Source organism: Canis lupus, chromosome 13 (assembly GCF_048164855.1).
Source record: "Canis lupus baileyi chromosome 13, mCanLup2.hap1, whole genome shotgun sequence".
In the NCBI taxonomy this organism is placed as follows: domain Eukaryota; kingdom Metazoa; phylum Chordata; class Mammalia; order Carnivora; family Canidae; genus Canis; species Canis lupus.
Window position 1 is genome coordinate 34603659 of NC_132850.1, and position 27844 is coordinate 34631502.

Here is a 27844-nt window from a genome sequence, read left to right on the forward strand (position 1 = left end):
TATCAGTATGAGCATGAACACAGGGATGAGTGAGGTGTAAATGACTGGCAAGGCATGGCTGTGCACCTCTTGGACTGTGAGGGAGGCTGGTATGCACCTCATCATGCTGTTTCCTCTACTTGATGACATGTGTCGAATAACTCTTGTGAAATATTAAACACTTCATTTCTCTGTGAAAACAAACTTTTAAAAAGGATATCAGCTGGTGCCCATGATGCAAAGAGAAAAAGTTATGAGCTCTAAGGAAGTAATAGTTCTTAGCTAGAAAGTCATCAGAAATGTGGCATAAACATAGAGTGGGACTTTAAGCCGGCAGTGGCCAAGACTGCTGAAGTGAACAATCCACCACACATGTCATGGAAAATATGGTTTGTGAAACTATTTTAGAAAGTACTCCAGCTAGGGGCACCTGGGTGGCTCAGTCAGTTGGGTATCCCACTCTTGATCTCAGGTCTTGATCTCAGGGTGTGCATTGGGCTCCATGCTGGTCATGGAAACTAAGAAAGGAAGGAAGGAAGAAAGTCAGTTAACCTACTTAGTACTTTGTCCAAGGCCAGCCCTGGCTTCAAGCCCAAGGAGACAAAGCAAGATCAATAGCCACAAAATCCAATGGTTAGCCAGTCACCTGTACTTTAGGAGTATCAGTCACAGCCCAGTTCTGGATATGAGCAAATAAACGACAGCAGTGGATGTCTGTGCAGGAAGCTAATGTAGAATAATCAAGAACAAAGGAGAGTCAAAGGATGTAGGGTGACCTAGCTAGGAAGGACTAGGAAGCAGAGACAATCTTTCAGATAACTCTTTGAATTGAGGAATAAATACCTTTCTTTGAGCAAGGCTTGTAATTCTGTGTGTTGAGGGTCCCCAACAATGACAGGGACTGATGGGTGTTCAGGGCACTAAATCAAAGACATAGTGGACTTGTGTTTACCCTGGGAAGGATGCTGGCCCGGCACAGGCCTTTGAAGCCACTCTTGCTCACGCAGATCATAATGCACTATGAAGTAATGTCTTCAAAGAAAAGGGGGACATTGAAATATACACGTCTAGCCAATTATTTCACTAAGGCACTTCAAAGAAACATTTCCTTTGATCATTCAGACTTCTCATTAATAATAAATGTGAATATATTACTCATAGAAATTACTCAGAGATCTCGGGCTAATGGAGGCTTCAGTTTGACCCACCAACCTGGGCAATGGCCGGGGATAAAGCAGGAAATGGCATACCGGCTGTAGAGCTTCCACAGGAAGTGACACATATCCCCCTACTCATACTTCAGTGGCCAGAGCAAGTCACACAGCCCAAGAAGCACAACCTTACCTATGCTTGATAAGGGTAGGTGGGACACCGACGATACCTGGTGAATAGCATTAATGGCTAACACAAAGGCCAAGTAAAAAATAGGTATTTTTAGGAGGTCAAATGAAGAAGTATATTCAAGAGAATAAGGCACTCATAAGTTTTATTACATTTCCACAATAATTTCTCAATGGAATAATCCCATAACAGCCTTAACATGAACATCACAACTACTAAGGGAAATAAGGTGTCCTGATCTGACAATATCACCAAGGAAAAATAATACCCCCCCCCAAAAAAAATGTGGAATTTATATAATTGGGACAAGAGCAATCTCTCATGTTTAGGAGGAAGATGAAACTATCCATCTGTCATTCTTGATCACTGGTGGACCTGCCAAGAAAAATTATTGTAGCACTCTGCAAAGGTAAACTAACAAAGTTTGGATGACTACTAACCTTTTTTTTTTTTTTTAAGATTTTATTTATTTATTCATGGGAGACACACAAAGAGAAAAAAGGAGGGAGAGACACAGGGAGAGAGAGAAGCAGGCTCCACACAGGGAGCCTGATACAGGACTCGATCCTAGGTCTTCAGGATCAGGCCCTGTGCTGGAGGCTGCACTAAACCACTGAGCCACCTGGGCTGCCCGACCATTAACCCTCTCTCTCGAACTTGCTTATTATCTTGCTATTCTCTAAGTAATTTCAAAGTAAACTTCAGAGCAATTTATTGTATATCATCATATCTGGAGCTTCAAATAATCGGACAATGACCATTTTGTTTCATTCACTTATTACTTCATTCAACAGTTGTTTTGAGGGCCTAATGCATGCAGTATACTTCCCTAGATCTTAAGGATACAAGGATAAGACATAGTTCTTACCCTCAGGGCACTCACTGACAAATCTAATGTGGGAGAAAGATCGGGGATTAGAGAATTATCAAATATTATGTAAGAGCAGTTATAGAAATATGCACCACATATAAGAGAGAGCTTTTAGTCTTGGTATTTATTGAGACCATCACCTGCCTTGGAAGGGAGCAGTGAACCTGTGTGATCCATCCAATACCCAAGGCCCCCTCTTAAGAGTTGTGCAAGGTATTCATCACAAAACTCCAGGCTGCACTATCCCCTTGTAGGCTTCTTAGATTTGTATGGATGCCAGTAAGGTGTCTTGAGCTAGAGGTGCCTCTATTTCCCTCCAAAGTCATCATTTCGCCTAGCTACAGTGTTGCTAGAATCTAACCAACATTTAGTACTCTGTAGTATTTTCATTATAGGCTTACTCTTATTTTTAAAAAAATTATTATTATTATTATTATTATTGGCAGGGAGCCCAACCCAGGGGTTAAACTCATGACTCTGAGATCAAGACTGGAGCCAAGATCAAGAATTGGACACTGATCCACCCAGGTGCCTCTTCTTATTTTTATTGATATTGGTGTAATGGTAATCCCTAACTTGTTGATCATCTTTCCCCAATAATCATCGATTATACAACTAGTCTGACTAAGACTCTTCCAGCCACACTGGAAGTCCTAGATGAATGTAAGACACTATCCTTGACCTCAATCTTTTAAACTAACTGAAGAAAGACAAAAATACATAAATCTATTCAAGGTTAATAATCTCTAATCTGTGTAACACCAGTCTAAAAACAATCTGAGCTCTGAGAACCAAGAGATCAGCCTTAGATGACATTTCATTTTGAGCTGGAAGGATGTGGAATATTTGGACAGAGTAGGAGAAAGAGACTTATGAGAATTGTGTAATTCTGTCAATGTTCGTCCATTCCTTCCAGAGAAAACACCTCCAAGCATAGTCCGGGTGTAGAGATTAGCAGCTGCTTGTGTTAGAGCAAAGAGAGCAGCACAGCTGAGAAAGTTAGTTAGATGAACTGTGCTCATCTCCACCCCCACACTCACACCTGCTCTAGCTTCTTTCAATACATCTATTTACCTGTGTCATTCCCCCAAACTCTGCTTAGAGCAAGTCCTTCTCCTATTACCTTGTAGTGGTTAAGAACACGGGATACTCCATTGATTCTCAAAGCATGGTACCCAACAGCAACATGAGCAACACCGGGAACTTGTTAGAAATCCAAATCCCTGGGCCCTACTCCAGACCTAGTGAATCAGAAACCATGACTGAGTCCTGCAATCTGTGGTTCAACAAGCTCTCCTGGAGACTCTGATACACACTAAGGTTTGAGGAGCACTGGGCTCATCACGCATCCTGGCTTCAAGTTCTAGTACTCTTGGTACTTGCCAGCTCCGTGGCTTAGGTAGATAGTTCATTCTGCTGAATTTTAAAAAGTTAAAATAGTATCCACCGCTTTGGGGTCATTGTGAAGAATAAATGAGTTAATGCACGCAAAGCCATCAGCGTAATCTTTGGCAGTTAGGAAGCACTCAACAAAATAGTACATGATCACCTGGCAAGTCTTCCCCTTACTTTTAAGTGACGGTCTACTTTTAAGTAGTTTTCACACAGCAATATGGCTGGGAAATCATAGTTAGAGCTGTGCTTCTTCACTCCTTCTCTCTCTCTCTCTCTCTCTCTCTATATATATATATATATATACACACACATACATACATTTTAATTGCATAAACTTACCATGTTAACCACTTCAAGCATATAACTCAGTGACATTAAGTACATTTACATTTGTTAAGTACATTTACATTTGTTAAGTACATTTACATTTTTGTGCTATCGCCACATCCTCCAACTCCAGAACCTTTCTCATGTTCCCAGACAGAAACCCCAGACCAATCAGACACTACCTCCACACTCCCTCCTCCCCCTGCCCCTGGCAACCACTGTGTTATGGGGAAAATCATGTAATATCTGTCCTTTTTTCTTTAGAATTTTTTTATGGATTTTATTTGTTTATTTGCAGTGGGGGTGGGGGAGAGAGCACTAGCAGGGAGGAGGGTAGAGAGAGATGCAGACTCACCTTTGAGCTGGGAGCCCAATGCGGGACTTGATCCAGGCTCCTGGGATCATGACCCAAGCCAAAGGCAGACACCCAACCATCTGAGCCACCCAGGTGCCTTTGATATTTGTCCTTTTTGTGACTGGTTTATTTCCCTCAGCACAGTGCCCTCAAGTTTCATACATGGTGTTGCATGGGTAGGGATTTCCTTCCTTTTTAAGGCTGAATAATATTCCATTCTATGTATATGCCACATTTTGCTTATCCATTCATCTGTTGGTGTACACGTCCACTGTCCCCATGTTTTGGCTATCGTGGACAGTGTTGCTGTGAATAAAGGGGTACAAATACCTCTTCAAGTTCCAGCTTAGAATTCTTGTGGGTATATACACAGAAGTGGAATTGCTGGTGGTCTACTAATCTGGACAGGTCCCCATCTAATAAAGATGGGCCTTACTTTCACTCTGTCTCCTCTGTCAAGCTGGTATGGCCATGGCTACCAGAGAGTCACATACCACCCACCTTCTGCATCCAGGAGGATGCTATAGGATTGCCTCATAGTCTTTAAAAGTTGAAACTGAGTGAGCTGGAGAGCTAGTCTTGCTCTAAAACATACCTCCTTGTATCCTACTCCATTTCATCAGAGTAAAGGGCTTTTCTGTCCTACCTATACAGTACTTAACGAGGAAATGTTATTTTCTCCCATCCCACTGGTGACAAGGATTTTAGAATAAAGAGAGGATTATAGGGTGGCCAGTCTGCAATGATAACTTATTTTTCCTCCAGTTGTTTCCAACCAAGCACACCGTGTCATTAACTTTGACTGTGGTCATCACTTTGGCTTCAGGTTTAATTTATTTTGACTAGGAATATTGTCCTGGGAAACACTACAATTTCCTGAAGAGACTGCAAATCAGCAGTCTTGCCTGAAATCATACATGGCCATTATCTTTCCTCTGCTTGAAAGATAGACAAAGGCAGTATGTTATTGTGAAGTGGGAGGTTTTCTTTATTTAGTGTCTGCCTTTTGGCTGAGCTATAAGGTAAGGCAATTAGATACCTAACACTTATAACAGATATGTTTAACTTCCCTGATATGTCCTGCAGAGGTTAAGCCAACACAAAGATAATAGACTTTAACTGGCAGTTAGGTGGTTCAGACTTCAAACCTTTTAGACTGTATAAATGATGATGGCGAGACAATAAACAATGTGCTCATTTACTGCTCAAAACCACCTTGAGCCAAAATATTTCATGTAGCATCATTCCTACCTGTGAGGTCCATAAGAAATGGGTACTAAACATTTTTTTATGCAAGGCTTTTAGTTTTTTTTTTTTTTGGTTAAGAATAAGCTAAATCAATGTGACCCCTCTAGGAGGCAGTGTTGCGTAGTGGAGAGGTGGTCTGACTCCCACATGGTTAGGTTTCTAGCAGTCTCTATTACCAGTTTATACGACCTTGAGCAAATTACTTAAATTGTTCACAGCTCAGTTTCTTCGCCTGAAAAGTCTAGACCCTAGTAGCATCTACAGGGTATTTCTTGTCATTCCAGAGTAAGTGACACCCAGGAAAGATCACTTCAAATGAATGCACCAAAATGTCATTGAAAACATAAGGTGTTTGGGAACATTTTCTTGGAAAATGATCTAAAAATTATACATATTATAAAACTTACATTTAATGAAATCTAATGTTTTAGCTGTATCTTTATTTTCAGGGGAAAATAAAATCCCAGCAAACAAATCCCTTAGGAGGTTTCTGCTACATTTTTCAAGCAAAACTGTATGCGTAGCACTATACAATATCCTGCACTTCATATGTGACCTCAAAGGAACATTATCTGGCTCTGCAAAGCTATCCTGAATGTCATCGGTTTACAATGGTCTCTCGTGCTCCCTTGGTGTAGAGCCATGCTTTCAGAAGCCCTTGTCGTTATCCAGTCATTGTTTTCTTGAACTGTCAGCTGGTTACACCACCCAAATCTGCATTTGCCAACTGCTTTGAGACTCATTCTAGTAACTGCTGTATCACTTTCCTCAACCTCATGAAATCCTAAACGGCAAATTGTGCTTTCGCCTTTTACAATTCAGCTGTTTTATGGTTTCACTGTACAGTGTCATTGTAAATATCTAACAAGCAATGAGGCTATGAGTCACAAAGGGGACTGACCCACAGCCAGACGGTGCTAAAGTTAAACGGGAAGGGGTATTTGAACAAAGACTGATTTTAATAAATGGCAGCTCATTGTGACAATTTCTGCCTTCCTGACAGCTTTTAACTACAGAGATTTGGAAAATGAAATAAGGTTAGGAGAGACCCTAGGTTTCTCATTAAATTGCTGACCCACACCACATGCTCAGCCCAGCGCCTGGTGAATGGTATGTGCTTTAGTTGTTAAGAAATATTCTCATTATTTGCTTCAGAGGATCTCTGTGTTAACAAAGGTGTTAAAGGCATTTAAACACACTTTAATAATACAGGCTAGGAAGGTTATTTTCCTTACATTAATTCCCCCTTTCCATCAATAAGTACCACACCTAGAATCTGTACGATAAAAGAATCTGTCACTCCCCAACCTACCTTCATTCTTTACCCTGCTTTCTCCGTATTTGTTTTTATCTTCTCTTAGTAACACTTATTGCCATCTGACAGGCCATATATTTACATATCTGTGTTTTGTCTCTCTCCTGCCACTAGAATCTAAACTCCAGAGGACAAGGGCTTGGTGTGTTCTTTGGTGCATCCCCAGCACCAAGAACAGAGCCTGGCACACGGTAGGTGTTCAGTAAGTATTTGTTGACTGGATGGTGAATGGAAGATTCCTCTCATCCTCCCCAGTGCAGGGCCCCAGTGGCCAGGAGCCATCACAACAGTCCCATGGTAAGAGATCCTAGCGCACAATGGCCTGAAAGAGCTCCCATTGGGAATTAAGAAGGGACACTGCATGGAGATTCCAAGAAGCCCACCATGAATGAAAAGCTGTGGCTAGTCACAGAAATGCAGGTGCTCTCTGACTCTAGACCAAGACCCATCCTGATTCAATTCAGAGGGAACAGAGGAGAGTTCTCGGGGGCAAAGCAAGGAGCTTGGAATTCTCCCTTCTAAAAGGAAAAGAATTGTTTCTGGAAATAACTGGAAAGAACTCTCCTGTGAGGGTCAGGAAGTCTGTGTGCTGGTCTCATGTCTGACACTAAGTGGGTCTGTAACTCAGGAAGGTCATCTCAAATTCCCAGGGCTTTACCACTTCCTTGGTTAACATTGAAGTAATGATAGTTTTATATGTTGGGTTAAATAAAATATATCATTTAAATTAAGAGAGTGTGGCAGACTGTGGGTGTTGCAGGTGGAGGGGCATATGGGAATTCTCAGTACTTTCCACTCCATTTTGCTGTGAACCTAAAACATCTCTAAAAAATGTTAAATATATTAAAAACTTACATTGAAAGTCCTATTTCTTTTCTTTCTTTCTTTTTTTTTTGCCTATTTCTTTTTATTTTCAAAATCATGACTACCAAAACACTTAAGATTATACATGTGATTACAGGTATGGCTTGTCGGATATTTCTGACAGGGCTGCTCTACAGTCTGAGAGAAGAAAGTATTTCTCTGATCAAACACTGCTTATTGCAACTCCCTGCCCATGTCATGAGGCTCATGATCAGAGGGGCCATATTCAGACTTCTTGTAGTGTACGGTATATAAAGACCCATTTAATTGGCATTTTCTAAATGTATTTGATCACGGACTCCATTTTCCACTGAGCGCCTACTCATACCTCTCAGTTCTGAGGAAGACATTTTGGAAATCAGTGCTCTAGATTTGCTGTAAATTCTTTTTGGATCCTAATAAATAATTTGTGAAATTATGGATCCGTCTATGTGGAAGGAAGCCACAGGTGAGTTTCCAAGATGCTTGTTCAGACAAGGGAGGGTTTTCGGGGAGAAGTCATGTTCTTCCCCAACAAGTCCTGGGAGGGATGGCCACTGAGTGCCTGCTGAAAAGGGAGACAAAGGTCCTGAGGCACAGAACTGGGTTACAGGATTGAGCAGGAGAAGGAAAGCTCAAGTGCGGAGGGTCTTCTCAAAGAGGAGCCTTGTGCTAACTCTACTCAGCTCTCTGCTGCTTGCTCTCCTTGATGCCCTCAAGAAATCGGCACCACAGGAAACATCAAACCCCAGGTAGGACATGCAGGCCGGAGCCCTCAAAGGAGTGGCTGGAGAGCTACAGAAGTTCCACAGTTGAAGGGACACATTATGTGTCAGGGAGGCAAACCCAGAGCGAGAAGGCTGGGCCGCCCCACACTTGCCACCCTCTTACCTCCAGGCCTCCAGGGAGCGGCTGAGGAGAAACCCTTCAGGGCTTATCTAGCAGATAAAGCAGCCAAGCCACAGCCTGGAGCTTCTGACAGAGATTGCTGCGGGGGTGATAAGAAACCTATTTCTGGCGCCTGACATTTCTGCCTTGCTTCCAGACGGTGTCCCAAGTTGGGCTCTATATTGCCTAGGATTGCTGGGGTTCCATTACAAGTAGAAGTTTTTCCTGGATGAACCTCAAAAATTCGCCTGTTGCTCACCGACTTCTCCCTTGTTCTCTGTAGCTGCCTCGTAAAATGTGCTGCTTTTTATAAGCTCCAAGCATTTATTCTGAATTAACAGCTTTTACAACTTTATTTAAGTATAATTTATGTATAGTAAATTTCACCAATTTTAACTGTGAATGAATTTTAGTAAATGTATAGTCATGCCTCCACCACCATGATTACATTTTGGAATACTTCCATGACCCCCAAATTTTCTTTATGCCCCCTTGCACTCAATTCCCCTCCCTACCCTCCCCCTACCCCAGCCTCAGGAAATCACTGGTATGCTGTGGCCACTATAGTTTTGCCCTTTCCAGAATTTCATGTAAATGGAATTATATAGAACAGTATTTGACATTTCTTTTTCGGCTTCTTGAGAAGGATGCTTTTGATATTTATCTGTGTTATTATTTCAGTACTTGGTCCCCTTCAGTTGTCAACATTCCATTATATACGACCATTTTCTTTTTTCTCTCTTTTTTTAATTCTTTTTAAATGGTCATTTGGATTGTTTCCAGTGTGGAATTATTACAAAATAATAATACTCTGAGCATTCATGTATAAGTTTTCTGTGGACAGATGTTTTTCTTTCTCTGAGGCAAATATCCAAGAGTGGAACTGCTGGGTCATCTGGTAAGTATATTCTAACATTTTAAGAAACTTCAGTTTGTGAAATTACTTTATCATTTTGCATACCCACCAGCTACATATGAGATTTCCAGTTGCTTCGTGTCCTCACCAACACTTGGTATTGTTAGTCTTTTCAATCTCTGCTATTCTAGTATGGGCACGGTAGTATCTCATTGTGGTTTTAAGTTGTATTGCTCTAATCACCAATGATGTTGAGACTCTCTTTGTGTGCCTTCTTACCACCCACATATTTTCCTTTGTGTGGTGTCTATTAAACTATTATTTCATTTTATTATGGGATTGTTTTATTATTATTGAGTTACAAGAGAACACTATATTATCTGGATACAAGTCCTTTTTCAAATATATGCCTTACAGATATTTTCTGTTAATTAATAGCTTTCCTTTCTCATTTCCTTATGTGTTTGGCAAGCTAATGGTTTTAGTCTTTTTGAAGTCCAATTTGCTAATTTTTCCTTATGGCTCAAGCTCTTTGTGTGCTACATAAGAAACTTTACCTGATCCCAGATCACAAAGATTTTCTCCTATGTTTTCTTCTAGAAAGTTTATGTTGTTAGCTCTTAGATTTAGGTCTACGATCTGTTTTAAAGTTTTGCATATGCTGTGAAGAATAAGTCAAGGTGCTTTTCTTAATCTAGAAATCCAGTTACGCCAGCATAATTTATTTACTCGTGATTAATTTACTCTTGCCTTACTCCACAGCTATCCTTACACCATCACCACACTGTCCTGATTATTGTAGCTTTTACAGTAAGTACTCAAATCAGACAGAATAAGTCCTCCAATTTTGTTCTTTTTAAAAATTGGTTTGACAATTCTAGATCCTTTGTGAATGCTGGTTTTGTTTGTTTGTTTGTTTGTTTGTTTTTTGTAATCTCTACACTTACCATGGGCTAGAACTCACAACCCCAACATCAAGAATTGTATGCTCCACAACAGAGCCAGCCAGGTGTCCTAAAAGTGCTGCATTTTTAATAATGTTTAATGTCTGGAACATATAGCATAGATAATGCCATACAATTTTACAGACAAAGAAGCCACAGACATAAAAATATGGGTGACTTCACATGATGAAGTTGGGTTCCTATCTCTTTGTGGTCATATCTCATTTTCCTACTAGAATGTCAGTTCCACAAGAACAAAGACTGTGTATGCTTTCTTCACCTTCAAATCCCCAGTAAAACAGTGTTCATGGTAGGTTTCAACAACTATCTGTTGAACAAGAAAAGGAATTGGGGCCAAGAGAAATCGAGTAACTTGTTTCTGGTACCAAAGACAAGAGCAGGAACTGCAGGCAGAACTTCAGTTTCCAAACTGTTGATTTAATATTTTCCCATCACACAATATGCCTGTGGGAGACAGAAGAAGAAGGAGAAAGGAGAAAAAAAAAGTGAATGACAGAGGAGGTAGATAAGAGCATTATTGGAGGAATTTTTTAAAAAGGTTTTAGTTTTGATACATCTCAGTCTATAGTCTGCAGCTCCCCGCCACTAAACGTTTACACATTTATTCTTTCTTTGAGACACTTTTTAAAATGCAGAGGAATATCCAGATGATTCATAGATCTAAAACCATAGCCTAAGCAGGACACATTTCCTTCCTGAGCATGGTGCTAGGAAAACAGAGAACAGATACACAAAGTCAGAAAGGATCCCTGGGGTCAGCCGCAGACAGACCCCAGCTAGACCATCCTGGACTGACAGTCCTATTTGGAAAGATCTTCAGGGAGCAGTATTTGGCAGGGTCCACAGCCCCCTCCCCAAACAATTTAATTCAGAAAGGGCTTCCATATTTTTAAAAAACCTTTAAACTATAGTTCTTGTTTTTAAACCTGGGAAACTAGGTGTAAAAAAAATAATAACAGCATGGTGTTAATCTGAGAAGGAAAGGAAGTGAACGGGATAAGGAATGGACAACTATCTAAATGCAGAGGTTGCTCTGACTCCACAGCCTCTAATTCATGTGGCATGTAATCTTCTTAAACAATGATTATAGATTCTAAATGTGCATTCGAAGGGGCTGGAATTGTCATTAATTACTCTGCAATATCCCGTTGACCAAATTCTTCCCTCAAGTAAATACATGTGGCTTCCACTAAAATTAATGGGTGTCACTTATAGGTAAGTGAAAGAATTTGGTTCTGTGACCTCACAAGGCACTGTGAAGACTGGGATTTATAAACAATGATTAAGGAAGATTTCTACCAGAAGCAGTCAGCAATAGGGAAGAAATGAAATGTCTTTATTTCAACTCAGTAAAAACAAAACAAAACAAAACCCAAAAATTTGTGTCTAGACTTTGTTCAGGGCAAGATGTTAGGTACTGCTGGGGGAATCCAAGCTAAGACATGGACGTCCTCCTTTGACCTGCTGCCAAATCCGCAGGGGAGAGGCCTGATCAACATCTCTTACATCTGGTTCATTTCCTCAATTCTCAGCTTTAAATGCTTAAACTCTCACTTTCTCCAGCTGAGATTAGGTCTTGCTGGTAAGACGCATCATGTTTGTAATGACTTGCTTAATGCCTATTTTCTCCTCCCACTCCAACAAGAGAGCGATCACATTTATCTTATCATGAAGTCTGGGGATATCTTGGTGAGGACAAAGGTTCTGGAGCCAGTAGCCTGTGTCCAAATCTCAGTTCTGTCACTCACTCTTTGTGTGACTTCGGGCAGAAGATGATTATTTTAGGCCTATAGAATATCAGAACTAGAAATAAAAATTCTCGGAGGTAGGTGACCCAATGATCCGCGTTCTAGACAGAACTAACTTTCTCTGGAGTGTAATTTTGAAGCTCCTTAATAGAGTTTTGACTACGCAAATCTTTCTCTTTCCTCTTGAGAAATGCCAGATGCAAATGTTATGCCTCACTACCACATCACCTTCCACCTGTCCTCCAGACAGTCAGCTTTAACTGTAGCACATTCCTACCTCAGGGCCTTTGCACTTATTGTTCCCTCCACCTAGAAGGCTCTTTCTCCAGAGAGCTATATGGCTCACTCCTCCAACTCATCCAGGTCCCTACTAAGTTAAAATGTCCTCGTAGGAGCTCCTCCAATTACCCTTGCTAAAATAGCCTCTTCCCATCCAATCACTCTGCTCGCCTTTTTTAATACTATTCACCCTACCTGGCATCTATACATTAACTTATTTTACCCTATTTTGTCCACTCGAATGTAAGTACTCTGAGGGCAGAAGTGCTGCTTTGGTCACTGCCATATCTCCAGCACATAGAACACTGTCGGATATATAGTAAGTGCTCAATAGCTAGTCAGTATAGAAGAAACAAATCTCAATCTTTTCTCATTGTGAGACACTCTACAGTGTTGTTCTCAGGCAGGGCACCCTCCCATGGGGGTATACAGACAATGGCAAATCTTAAAATTAGTTTCCTCACAAGTAAATAAACGGTGCCATTTCGCTTTAGATGGGAATGGGACATGGGATTCAGAAGCATTTGACAAACGTGTGAGTGATGAATTCAGCCATTTAAAGATCCCAAAGCTCATATGAGGGAAAATATCTTACAAGAAAATCAAATCAAATTTTAAAATTTTTTAAATATTTTATTTATTTATTCATGAAAGACACACAGAGAGAAAGAGGCAGAGACAGAAGCCGGCTCCCCAGAGGGAGCCCAATGTCGGACTCGATCCTGGGACCCCCGGATCACGACCTGACACTCAAACTCTAGCCACCCAGGTGCCCTCAAATATAAATTTTTAAATTTTATTTAGTAAAAAGAACCTTGATTTTCTTTTTTTTTTTTTTTTAATTTATTTATTTACGATAGTCACACTCAGAGAGAGAGAGAGAGAGAGGCAGAGACACAGGCAGAGAGAGAAGCAGGCTCCATGCACCGGGAGCCTGACGTGGGATTCGATCCCGGGTCTCCAGGATCGCGCCCTGAGCCAAAGGCAGGCGCCAAACCGCTGCGCCACCCAGGGATCCCGAACCTTGATTTTCTTCTAGACTTCTACTCTGTAGGTCATATCCTGCTTTTCATTCTTTGCATCTCAACTTAGACAAAACTTCCCTCTTTAAAACTTTTCCATGACTGCTTCAAATTGGACTTATGTGCCCCCCATATGTCCCCATGGAACCCCAAACTTACCCTATAAAGGCTCTTAACACCATATATTGTAATTGCCTGTTTACTCATTTATATCCCTCATCCCATCTGCTGACCCCCGCCCCCTGTCCCCTGACACACTGTCACCTCTTCACCTCCTACCCCTGGGTCACAAGCTTCAGGAGAGACAAGCACAGGTTAGTTACCTTCACTGAGCAGTTTACATTCAGCACAAAATGTGTGAATAAAATTTGTGAGATCAACTAATCATATAAGTTCCACTTAAGAATAGGCACAGATAAATCATTATTTGTTTTAAATGGAAAATTTATAATGTACAGACTTTAATAATAAAAATGGTGGTGTGACTTTTCAGGCACAATTTTATTCTGGGTGCCTGTGGTTTGGAAGTCACGAGTGGTCAGTTCCAGGTCAGCATTGTTTTCTTGCCTTCCTCTGTATTACAAATCTGCCCATAGATAAAATTAGAAAACAGAAAAATTATAAAATCAGTGAGCACACATGCCAAAACAAAATTTATAATGTAGAGAAGGGAGAGAGGAATGTTCTGGAAGCCCTCAATAGTTCATGTTTCATACTCAGGGAGAAAGAACTTATAAAAAACCGAAGAAGTCATGATGTCACATGATGTCACAGCTCAAGAAGTCATGATGTCACTCGCTCCAATAATTGGCAATTGCCACTCCTGTGAACATCAGCAAGTCACTCACTGAAGGATGAAGCTCTGAAGAAGGAACTTTAGGCTGGATACCATTTCCAGCTGTATAATTCTCTCCCCTTCAAGAATACGGATCAAAGGCAGTAAGCAAGAAGAGCATTATTACAGAAGTGATCCTGAACCCTCTCCAGCTTATACAGAAATAGATAGCATTTGCCTACTTGGTACTTCTCAGTCTATCATGTCAATCATGGCGTGGAGAGTCAGGTCTGGAGCTATTGCTCCCCCTATAGTTTGACTGGGGACAGCTTAGGCAGGGCAAGTTTCTGGAGCCCATATATTCCACTCAATTCCAGATTACAATAAGAAAAAAACCCTCAGGAATGACAAAGACTACAGAAGCAAAAATTCAAAACAAATTTTAGTTAAATCAAGGATAGCGGCAACTGAAAAGCCTGATGGACTCAAGGCAGACTGAGGTGCGCTGATAACAAAGACCCTCCATGAATACAGTAGGAAGTCCAACTATCTGCTTGCGCATGTGCACGTGCAATTAGAGTTTCCAACATTGACAAGTATTGCATATGAGCAAACTATCTTAGTGGAATATTCCACAAACTCAACAAAGATATGAATATGAATACCTAATTTTAGAAACTGTTAATAAACTCACTTATACACCAGCAGGTGAGCTGTAGTATATAATAATGAGCATCCAGGAACTCTCAAACAGGAAGGTCTTCCATTGTCTGATTCATTCATTCAATGCCCTCAGATGGATCCTTTTGGACCTTACATGAACCATGGGGTATATCTTGAGAAACATTGCAATAGGACAATTACCCAATCAGCTATAAATTTTAGCTTCCAATACAGCCAACTGCTTGTGAGGATTAAAAAAATGAACAGGCCTGGGGAGCTTATAAATTAGTAGGCATTCAATAAATATTTAGAGGAATTGTGTATTGAGATCAAAGGAATGTAAATGACTAGTATTGTTGGAAATAATGAAAACATTTTCATTATGTGCAGTATTTCATGTGCAGTCTTGAGAATAAATGCAATCCTTTCTACACTCTGGTCTCCAGATTTATTTTACTGTACCTAGAACCCAGTGACCTGTATCAGTAAGTCATCCATTAACACGTGCAAGATAAATTGCAATGGGAATAGCATCTTGGTGACCAGGTATGAGTCTGCAGTTATAAAACAGGCCCAAAGTCTGGGTTTCCAGTTAATTTGGCAACAAGTGTGCATGAGCACAAACCATAATTTTATAATATGCTCAAGGCTTGGGAATTGGTGCCTCAGCTAATAAGTGGAAGTAGCTATAAAACACTGTGAGATTTGATTTAGCCTTTTACATCTTGTACACCTGCTATGAAAATATCTGCAGTAAAAGAAAATCAGATACAGTGAATAATTCACAACATGAATTCTCTTGTGTGGATGGGAGGTAAGTGGTGTTTGCCTTTGTCTCATTTTATATGGGAAAGTCTACAGCTATAATAGAGTCTATACCATTCTAGAATGGCAAACTAGGGGCATCAGGGTGGCCTAGTTGGTTAAGCATCTGCCGTCAGCTCAGGTTATGATCCTGGGGTCCTGTGATTGAGCCCCACATCGGGCTCCCTGCTCAGCAGGGAGCCTGCTTCTCCTTCTCCCTCGCCTGCCACTCTGCCTACTTGTGTTCTCTCTCTCTCTCTCTTTCTGTCAAATAAATAAATACAATCTTTAAAAATAAGTAAATAAATAAAATGGCAAACTAAAGATTCTAAGCTAGCAACAGGTAGTGCAAGGTTGATGTAAATTTGGTGGTTGCCTAGAGTCTTACCAAACTGTATAGCGGGCTGGCTATAGGAAACTCTTTTCCTTGTCGTTGCCTTTTTTTTTTTTTTCTTTCTTTTGTCTGTGCAGGGTAAATAGATTATAAATTGTGTGATACCACAAAGCCTAAGAAAGAATGCAAGGCTACTGTTAGCATAATCTATCAGAGCATACCAGTTTTGCTTTTCTATCCAAAACCACTTGACCTGTGTCCTTGAACTTGATGCCCAGGACTTCATCTATTTTTTTCAGAGAACCTTGAAGGTCAGAGGACCACAGAATGAGAGAGGAGGCAGATAAATGAGTGTATTAATAATGGTTTTAGACTTTCTGTATCTTATGATATTTCAACATTTTGGGGACCTTATGGACCCAGGGGAGAGTGCCCCTGCCAGGGCTAGCTAATTCCTAAAGATAATATCTGATTAATGACCACAACTTTCATGTGCAAACTAATCAATCCTGAGTCCATATCCCCTAAGCATCTCCTTTATCTAACTCTCTCATGCACCAAGCCAATGTTTCTCTTCCCTAAATCATCTCATGGCCAGGCACCAGGAAACTAGAGACCTCCCTTATAATCTGAATGCCACAAGAATTATTCAAACTAGCCAATCTACTACTGACTCTGCCTTATCTTATCTTTTCTGCAGAAACCCCAAGAGTCGTTGGCCTAGGCTTTCCTGACCAAACCTGGTGCTCCTCTTGTGGCCGAATATGGCATGGCATTGCTCCCCAATCTGAGGAAATGTAAGTAATAAATTCTTTTCTCGATGGTATTGGCTTCTCTGTGTTGTCACTCAGTCACCTCCACAAATTAGAATCTCATGGCTACAAATGAGACCATGGGCTTTTGTAGTTATTCTCAGAGACATGCTTGCATGGCCTCATATCTGACTCAGAAATGATCTACTCAAAAACAAAAACAAAAACAAAAACAAAACAAAACAAAACAAAAAAAGAAATGATCTACTTTCATAAAGACATCATGAATGACTATAATACATAGGCCAAAAAAAAACACATAGGCCAGGATGGGAGCCAGGCCCTCTCTTCATCTCTGCCTATTTCCCATGTGGCCCGCTAATGCATGGGGAAGAACAATCTTATTGACTTTCTATCATGGCACTAAAGTCCAGAAAACTTGTGTAACCTACTGAAAAATGGAGGAGCACGGGTCTGTAGAGGAAGTGAAAAAGTAGAGCCCTGCTCTCCTGATTCCTCATATGGAGCCACCAATGATGATGATAGCTGTAAACATTTATTTACCTAGTGCCTAGCTCTGTGCCCAGTGTTTCACACGTGTCATTTCATTGCACTCTCACAACAAAGCTATGAGGTAAGTACATTATCGTTTTAGAGATAAGAATTTAGAGATAGAGATCACTGGTCCAAGGGACCTGGGACCAGACAAACCAACCCTAAACCATAGTCTATGCTCTAAACCTCTACCCTATACTACATCTGTCAAGGCTGAACAAGGCTCCATCTCCCCCATGACACAGAATTCAAGGGCACAGTTCCTTTTGTGAATGAAACATCAGTCTGAAAACTTCAGCCCCTGGTTGGCATCTCCAACTGGCTAGTGGATGGTGCCATATTGCCTTCCAAACCAAACATACTTTTGATAGCTATTCACAAGCATGGCCAGCCTTAGCAACATTGTGAAATAGGCTACTGTCTTTAGTTGCAGTGATTGCTTTCCTTAGAATTCAGTGCTCTTGCTACCATTGCAGATGAACCAGATGACTCCACTTCCAGCATTGTCCTTTGTGGTCTGCGCTTTAGGTTCCAAATTATTTCCTTGTGTCTAAATCCATCAGAATTCCCCCTCTCCCCCCTTTTTCTAGATACATCAAGGGTTCTAGCTTCAAATGGACCTGGATTCTAATGCTAGCTGTACAGCTTTTAGCTGTGTGTCCTCCATCTCCATTTTCCTCATCTATAAAATTACCATGGTAGCATGGACTTCCTTAGCTCTTTTTATAAAGATAAAGATGATACACCATATGCCCATAATGCATCATGTAATTGATGCTCTATAATGATATTTCGGTCTTGAAGAATTGTTCCCCAATTTTCACCTGTACTATTTCAATATAGAGCAATCACATTGGTTCCTAGAGCCACAAAAGTATCAGCCTCTTTATAGGGTGGACAGACTTCAGAAAGATGGCTTAATAAGCCAGCCATGAAAGTAAGCAGTGACCTAGCATACTTGCTAGGAATTCAAAAGAAATATAAGAAGTTCTGATAAAACTAGACAGTAGAACAAATGAAAATTAAGCAGTGGATCTAAGAAGAGAATGCAGTTTATGATTTTGCTAAATGTCTGCAGCTCTCATGTCATAAAATTCTAGAAAGAATGTTTTTAAATACATTCAGCAGAACTGATACAGGGAAAAGGCAGGAAGACAAGCATCATAAGGCAGAAGTCTTCATCTCTGCTCTGCTACTTATTGGCCATGTGATCTTGGGTATATCACGTGATCTCTATGGATGTCAATTTTCTTCTCTGTAAAATGAGAGTGTTGGACAAGATAGTCCTGGAGATTTCTTTCAGTTGTACCATTCTATGAGGTGATGAGTCTGACTCTACTATTGTACCTCCCCTTGTTCTCTGGAGATATTGTTACCACAATAATTACCATTGCCCCCAAGTAACATCACGTAGCAGAGTCTAGTCACGCACAGGAATTTCAGGCACTGTGACTGTGAATTCTAATCCCTTTTTGGTCACACCGCCATTGAATGACCTTGGGCAGGGCACGTAACTTCAGCTAACTGCCTCAGATGCCTCACCAGACAAAAACCTCCAGGGATTTACAGGATAAATTTCTCATTCCTTGTACTCCACAAGCTGCCCTCCAAATGCTTTTATAATACTTACCTTGGGACTATCCACGACAAATCATGAAATTAAGCTGATTCCCTGAATAATTTTCAATCATGATATGTCCCCACTTCCAACATAGAAGCCTATTTCTCCCTATTCAAACCAGAAATCATCTTTCAGGGGAAGCTAAATTTAAATAAAAACTTAAAAGGCTGAAAAATTGATCATTTTTGTGACAAACTCAAGGCTAAGAAGGAGAGCTAGTATACATTGTATGAACTAACCACCATGATGTCAATAGGCTGAAATAGAGAGTGGAAACCAAGGAGCGTTAATGTCAACCTTCAGCAAATATTTTTGGGCAGATGCATCTTATAATAGGATTGGTACTATAATCCCTGCCCTAAATTTAATGGACAAGAAGTTCAATATTTCTTTAATAATAATAAAATAATGGTAGCCATTTATTGTGCAAATATTATGTTTTACGGATTATGCCAAGGGCATTACACACCATGTCTGTTAGAATGTTTTCAGCTGTAAGTTAGAGTACCGAACTAAAATAGGTTAAGTAGTAAGAGTTTTCTGTCTTATAGCCATTGTTGGTGAAGTGGCTGTTTCCAGGGTTAGTTGATTAAGCAGCATAACAACATCACGGAGGATCCATCCTCCAACTCTGCCATTCTTGGCAGATGGGCAACGTCTCTCCTTGTGGTTGCACAATGGCTGCAATGATTCCAGGGGCCACACAGATATCTCAACATATAGAAGAGTGCACCTTCTACATCTTTCTATTGTTTAGGAAAGCCCTACCCTACAGTTTCCCTCACATCTTATTGTCGAGGATGAAATCACTCACCCGTACCTAAATCAATGGCAAGGGGAATGAGACTGCCAGTATCATCTTAAACCAATCATGATTCACCCCTGGCTCACCTTCCTTGAACACATCAGTGGGACCACCTTCCCATATAAACCTTTCCACAGCAAAGAAGAGAAGGATTGGACTAGGAAATGGCAATTGTGTAGATAATCAACAGTGTTTGCTATGCATATATTATTATTTTAATAAATCATCTTTGAATTACTTATTATGCTTAGTTTGTAGATGATAAACTGAAGCTTAAAGAAGTCAAGTAAATTATCCAGAGTCACATACCTAGAAGTTGGGAAATCCTGTATTCTTAGTCACCATAAGTTCTGAAATTTCAATGTATGGGAAACACCAAGAGAGTTAATGAAAATGAGTCCAGAGTCCAGAACTCTACATCCAGAGATTCTGATCCAGTAGTCTAGGGTAGGAGCCCTCATTCTTCATTTTTAGCAATCTCAGATAATTTGATGCTGGGGATTTATGAATCACATTTTGAGAAAGAGAGAGAATGTGATTAGCTATCACTTGAGTGGAGATCTGATTTTTTTTTTTAAAAAAAGCTCTGATTTTCTGGAAGCTCCAGACCCACCATCAAACAAAAGCTATTGTCTACACAGGCCAGGCTCCATATAATGTCTATGTCTGGCTCACTAATTTAGAAAGGATGTAGATAAAACATGAAGGTTCAAGAACCTCTAAAAGTTAGGTCTTCTAAGTAGCCATTGAAGAATTTGGGAAGGTTTAGAGTGGAAGATAGTCAACTCTTTCGCTTAGAGAAGAGAGGAAGCCATCATAAACCTTCAAATATTGGCTAGGCTGTCGCATGCAAAGGATGCTTAGAGGTAGAATCAATTATCAGAAATCATGAAGAGATTCATTTTGCTTTATTATAAGGAAAAACAGTCTAATAATAACATTATGCAACAATGCAAAGGACTCTGTCTCATTCAAGCAGAGGTGGGCTGACCTACATCTGTCACAGATATTGTAGAAGGGATTCCTCAATTAAAAGGAAGTTTAAGCAGATGGCTCCTAAAACAGACTGTGGTCCTCTAATCTCATTCTCCACAAACTGACTTGTGCTAGATTTTTACTATGATCATTTCTGCTGAACACCTTGAAGTGCAATTTAATTTTCTTAATGTTGGTTTTATTAATATAATTAATATAGAATTATTTTATTAACACAACATTAATATATTGGATTCACAAATATATTAGTATAACTTCTATCTTAAATTACATTTCTAGTTTAATTTCTAAATGTATAATTCATGGGCAGCCCAGGTGGCTCAGCGGTTTAGCGCCACCTTCAGCCCAGGGCATGATCCTGGAGACCCGGGATCGAGTCCTACATCGGGCTCCCTGCATGGAGCCTGCTTCTCCCTCTGCCTGTGCCTCTCTCTCTCTCTCTCTCTCTCTGTGTGTGTGTGTGTGTCTCATGAATAAAAAAAATAAAATCTTTTTTTAAAAAGTGTAATTCATTTAAAAATTTAAGTTAGTTGTTTAAAATGAAAAAAATTTAAATTTATAAGTATCCTGTTTTCCCAAGTTGATGGGACACATCTGGCCCTCTTTTGTTTCTTTGTGGCATCTAACCCATAACCATGCTTATCATAGACACTTAAAAAATAGTTGGTAAACGAAAAGGATGGTCTAGAATGGGGGGTGAGCCATCTAGATATAACACTGCACAAGATGAATATTGAGTAACTTGTAATATTTCTGCTCTTCTTACTACCATTCTTCCCTCTTTGGGCACTGAGCATTGTGGTTCTATTTGCAATATGTATCCTCCTCTCTCGTCGTCATTGATTGGGCCAGAAGTTAAAACAATTTATTATGAGGTAGATACACATAAAATGCAGACTCAGAAGCATGTTCCACTGAAGAAAAATGAAGCCAATGAGAGACAAAGAGTGAGTTCCTTGACTTCTCAACTCCTGGATCCCAAGTTCTTCCTGAGGATCAAGTGTAAATGTGCCTTTGGTCTCTGTGAGAAACCTCTGTGTCTTTATAAAATTCTTTCCTTCTTTTCTTCTTTTTTTCTTTTCCTCCTTCTCTTTTTTCCCTCCTTTCATCTTTTGCATTCTATGGAAGTTTAATTGGCTTTAGTTTATTTCAGCCAGAATCCTGAATCCAAATAAATTTGTCTCCAGCCTTGCTGTTGAGGTGACTGATGACAATACCCCATGTCCTGAAAACTCCAGGAAAGCTGAGAATTTAGAGAGCTCAGATAAAGAGAGAGCACCTGCATGCCACAAAATAGTTTGGAGAGTTGGAGATCAGAACTACTTCAGGCTGATTTCCTTACCACTCCAACCCTGAATCTGCAGGGGCACCAAAGCTTCTATGAAGACCTCACCGACAGACCACAAGTATCCTTATATCAAAAATTCCCCCCAACAGGAACAATGAGATAGGAAACAACCTATCAGTAAGGCAAGACTGCTCAAATGAGAGATGGGAATATTTGAGGTTATCTACAAACCCCTTGTTCCATAAAGAGTTTTTCCATATAACATTTTAGGTCTGCATAAGGCAATGCATCTAAAGTACAAACACATTTTACTATCTGTAAGGTACAATCAAAGGTGATTTTGAAATCACCTTCGTGAAATCACACAAATTTCAAAATCACCTTTATCAGGGTGTCTGGGTGGCTCAGTCAGTTAAGTGTCTGCCTTCAGCTCAGGTCATGATCTCAGGGTCCTGGGATGGAGCCCTGCATCCAGCTCCCTGCTCAGCAGAGAGCCTGCTTCTCCCTCTCCCTCTGCTGCTCCCTCCGCTTGTGTGTGCTCTCTTTCTCTGTCAAATAAATGAAGTCTTTAAAAATAAAAACAAAACCTTTATAAGTGAGAACTCACATGAACTTCGTATTTCAGGTTTGCGGCAAAATTGTTTCCCAGTATGCATGTGTTTTCCTTATTTTGTACCCCATGGCTATTAAGCAGAACATGTTGATGTCACATTGACATACTCACTAAAAAACAATGCCTGAACAAATCCAGGTGACACTCTTCCAAAAACCCCAGTTTCCATGTGAATGGAAAAGCAGCATTGGCTGTAAATGTGGGGCAGAGGGAGATAGGCAGTAGCAGAGTAGGCAGGGAAATCGTTGATAATTTTATGTTTTTCTCTCCTGCAATGAAGATGTCTCTCATGTTGGCCAAAGTTAGCAAATCATTAACACATGGGAGCTAAGGAAGACCTGCTGCTTTCTGGCTTTCCTATTCCTTAGTCTTACTTAAAGCCCAAGACACTTGGAGACCCTCTCCCATGGGTCCTTTTCATCCTCTTTGCTGCTTTTTGATTTTTTTCCCAGGTGTAGTCCCACCTGTGTTGAGTCTGTTTGGGTTCCCTTAGGAAAGGAATCACAACTCAATGATTTTCACATTGTAGATGGAAATCTCCCTGTTGCATATGGTTTAAGAAACAAAATTTTCAGTGTATTTTGCAATGATTGTCCCTATTCCTATAAAATTATTCCTCATTACTGCCTTGTGGATGCAAATTGGTTGCATGTATGAGTAAGTGCTTTTACTATGCAACACTTCTGATCAAATTTGGTCTAAGGAGTTGAGTTGGTTTGCCTTCATTTACTTTTTTTTTTTCTTTAAGATTTTATTTATTTATTGGGGAGAGAGAGACAGAGCACGAGCAGGGGGGAGGCACACAGGGAGAGGGAGAAGCTGACACCCCACTGAGCAGAGAACCCCATGTGGGGCTGTATCCCAGGACCCTGAGATCATGACCTGAGTTGAAGGCAGATGCTTAACCAACTGAACCACCCAGGTGCCCCTTGATTTACTTTTTTTTGGTTAAGAGAATTCAGGTTTTATCCCTGAAGTGATTTTTTTTAAGATTTTATTTATTTATTCATGAGAGACAGAGAGATAGAGATAGAGAGAGAGAGAGAGAGAGAGAGGCAGAGACACAGGCAGAGGGAGAAGCAGGCTCCATGCAAGGAGCCCGATGTGGGACTCGATTCCCGGACCCCAGGATCACACTCTGGGCCAAAGGCAGACACTCAACTGCTGAGCCACCCAGGCATCCCTCTGAAGTGATCTTTATAAAATGTTTTTTTAAATCCAGAATCCTGTCAAGGTATAAGCACTGTAGTGGCATCATGTTTGAAAATTTTCTATTTCCATTATTTTTCTACAGTTATCAGCTGGCATTCTTTTGTATTCTCCCCTCCCCCACCATCATTATCCTTTTAGATGCTCAAATGGACCCAAGTTTGTCCAAAGGGAGCCAGTATAATATGATTTCTCTATCATTTTGATATTATCCCATTGGTCTTTGAGCATTTACTTTCCAGCACACATTAATCTAGGCTCACCTTGTACTTTTTCTGTCTCAGACCTAGAATCAGGTATTTCTCCAAGGAGCTCTGTTCTTTTTAATAAAAAATGATATTTAGAAACCAAGATCAAGCTTCTAGGTGTGCTCATTGCTGATGGGATGTAACTGTATATAAACCTTTCAGTACACAGAACTAAGGAATACATTTTTTTCAAGAAATCATGAGTTCTTATTGATACCTCCAATTCAAATGCAATATCATAGAACTCTTCCTCTCTTTCTCCTATTTTGTATTTTTATCTTCTCCCACAATGAGAACCTTAGTTTCCAAAAAGTTTAAGATATTTTATCATTTGCTATATGCTTCAATACACTCAAAATAATCTCAGTATTACTCACCAATACCACCACAAAAAAACTAAGTAAAATGAAATATTTTTAATGGTTCTTTCTGTTCAAAGAATATATTCTGCAAAAGTGTATTAACAATGTGCCTGAATTAATTCCATATTTTTTCTGTAGCTCTACAATTTGATATGCAGTTAAGTTCATTTGTTTCTATTTAGATTCAGTTTTAATGCTTTCCCTGTTTACTCTTTGGAATTAATTTTGTTTTAAAACTATGTATAATTTTTACATGGTTCAAAAGCCAAACTATATAAAAAGATAAACTCAGAGAAATCTTATTCCCATTCTTATCCTTTCTCTTATCATTATCCCTCTAAAGTGGTTATTTTTATGAGTTTATAATTATCCTTAATATTTTTATTTTTACAAATCTCTTTTTATTATTACTTTTTATTTTGATATTTAAGGAGGTTTCTATTTTTACTGTAGTGGTTACCTTTATACTAATACTTTGTAATTTTTAATGGACATAATTCCCCATTTCCTTAAATCGGCTTCTAAAATTGGTTTAGATCTTTAAGTAGTATCTTCTGATTCCCACTTATTACCTACATGCCAATCAGTGGTTTCATGTTACTTCCTCTTTTCCCTTTCTCTTCTCCAACATTTTCAGTTGCGCTATTTCTAATTTAGAAGACTCTGTAATATTTACAGGCTATTCTTCCCACTTTGTTCCAGTCTTAGACCTTGAGTTAAATATAGTTGGTGCTCATCAGTAGCACTTTTGTTGCTATTTCCTCAATCATCTCCCAGTGGGATGCAGTTAATCATCTAGCAGACTGCTTGGGATAAGATTGTGATTACATATACTTTGATTTCTTGCATGTTTAAAACTATTTGCCTATAATCGTGATATTTAATGGACAGCAGGGCTACATAACACAGCTGTGTTTTTAAAAGTGGGAATGGAGACCTTTCAAGTAATCAAAAAGCAAAGATTGGTTAAATAAATAAATTATGCTCTAACAGTCTTCATAATGGAACCCTGATCCATATGGCCATCATACATGCTATAACTCCTGTGGAAAAGTATGAAATGATATATAAGCCTGGAATGGCCAAATTTGCTTTTAAGGTAGAAGGATGCTGTAAGTGTGTGTATGTAGCAAAAACCAGGTCAGAGATACATTTAAAAATTAGCAGTGATTTTCTCTGATTGATAGAATTATTGATGATTTTCAGATTCTCCTTTGTGTTTTTTTTTTTTTTGATTTTTCAAATTGTACCACTTGTGGGATTCAGTAAACAGTATTTTCTCTACAGAGAGAATACAGTATTTTTTAAAAAGCAAGGCAACGATCTAAAGTTTTCAAGGTTTATTTTTAATGTGTTGGTTTTAATCAATACCACAAGACAGGGTGTACCAAAGAAAGAGCAGCATGATCTAATTAGCAAGCTCAGGACAGTCTAGACTGGTCTCCGTGCTCTGCCATTGCTAAGTACTCAATCAATGTTGGCTGGTGATTCAGGAAACGAAAGTCAGTCAGTTCAGAGCAGAGCAATTTTGGGCAGCAGCATACTGCTTCTGAGTCAAGTCCTTGCCTCCCAGGATTGTGGTGAGGATTAAATGAAGTAGTATATATGGAAAATTGTTGGTCTTGTGTCTATCACTTCATCTAGGAGGGAAATCTAGATTATTAGCACCTTATTCTCAATAAGTAATGGGGATGTATCCAGATTTACTTACTCTGAAGAATATAAAAACAAAATGGACAGATAGCCAGGAAAAACAAAACAAAACAAAACAAAAAGCCCAAGGCAGTCGATGAGAGTGTTATAGAGAAACTCCGAGAGGAAGAGAAAGCTTATAGAGCATACATAGAGGCAAAAGCAAGACAGAAACTGTTTAGAAATCATTAGACATTACAGGAGTTAGGGCTTCTAAGTAAGAGTGGAGGAAACCTGTGTCCCTAAATCACAACTGTGTTGTTATAATAAAAAGAAGTAAATGGAGTATACACCTGCTTTGTTAAGTATTCATTACAGGATAGTGAACTCATCACAGGTCTTCCAATGGCTTCCCCCATTGGAGCTGACCAAGAACAACACCCCAAGCAACTGAATTAGAATCTGAGTGTGTAATGCCAGGCCTAAAAGATTTTCTTAAAAAATCTCTTCAAGTGATTATGATGATTATCTGGGTTTAGGAGCCACTGGCCTATATACATGGCACCACCATCCATCTACTGGACAGTCTCAGAGTTAGTATTACAAGAACCCCCTCCTGGTACAAAAATCTCTCAAGAGATAAGCATTATGTGTTCTCCTTTCTGGACCTCAGTCTCTTGAAGACATTCTTGGTGAAGGATTCACTCCCTTAGAGATGGTCTTATACCATTATTTCCATCCATGACTGAAGACAAGACTTAGAGAAAAAAAATCACCCCTTGAACTTAATTTCCCATTAAAATGATGACCAACAGCCAGATTCTCTCTGACAGTGGAAACTGTTGAGGGGAGAAGACAAAGGCATACACATTGGTGAGGAAAGAGAATGAAAAACTTGAACATCTCAAGGACAATTCCTTTGGCTACTTCATCATTTGGTCCAATTAAGAAAGTCAGAAATAAATATGGATTTGATTTTATCTGATGGTTATTTAAGAGCTTTTGCTTATTTCTTTTTTACCTATTTTTGGTCCCCAGTTTTTAGAAGAGTCAAAATAAGATAATCTTCTGACAGTGATGTAATATTGCATTTCACCTGCTGAAAAACCAATCAATACTCCCATCGTGTTGATGTGTCATCCAATTTTGAGTGTTGCTACCTTGTTCTGGTTTAATCCTGATCTGTGACTTGTAAAATAAGGACATGCAAAGATAAAGGTAAAAACTTGAGTGTTCCTAAAAACCATTCACATTATAAAAATGTAAGAGAAAATATTTTTGCTCACAATCCTCAGTACACTGAGTGTACTCAGTGCTCTCCTGTATTCCTCATTATCTCTACCATCACATCCCTGGGATAGCCACCTCCCTTCAGCCCCAGACAGCTCACCTCGCCCATACACTGTGGATATTTTCTATTGTCTTGGCTTATCCTATTTCTAATAGGGGCCTTAGAAAGGATTTTCAGTTACTTGACTCCTCAATTAATATTCAAGTTACCAAAGTTACAAATTTAAAAACCTGAGTTTCATTGATTTCAGTTCAAACTACAGCTCTATTTATAAAACTAGTAAAATAAGAAAATCATTTTCAATTTTTTTCTGAGTTTCCAGAAACTCCATTTGACAGACTAAACTGCTCAAATAATCAGTTCCATCTGCAAATTTGATAAATTAGTCTTAATTTTAAACTGCTTTTATAAAAGTAATATACTCAAATTTATTTTTACATGCTTCCAATGTCTTACAGGACAAA

At 39.6% G+C, this 27844-nt stretch overlaps 1 pseudogene; it reads right to left on the minus strand.

Moving 5' to 3' along the window:
• Positions 1 to 10430: 10430 nt before the first annotated feature.
• LOC140602866 (malate dehydrogenase, mitochondrial-like) overlaps positions 10431 to 27844 on the minus strand; it is a 282291-nt pseudogene continuing 264877 nt past the window's right edge.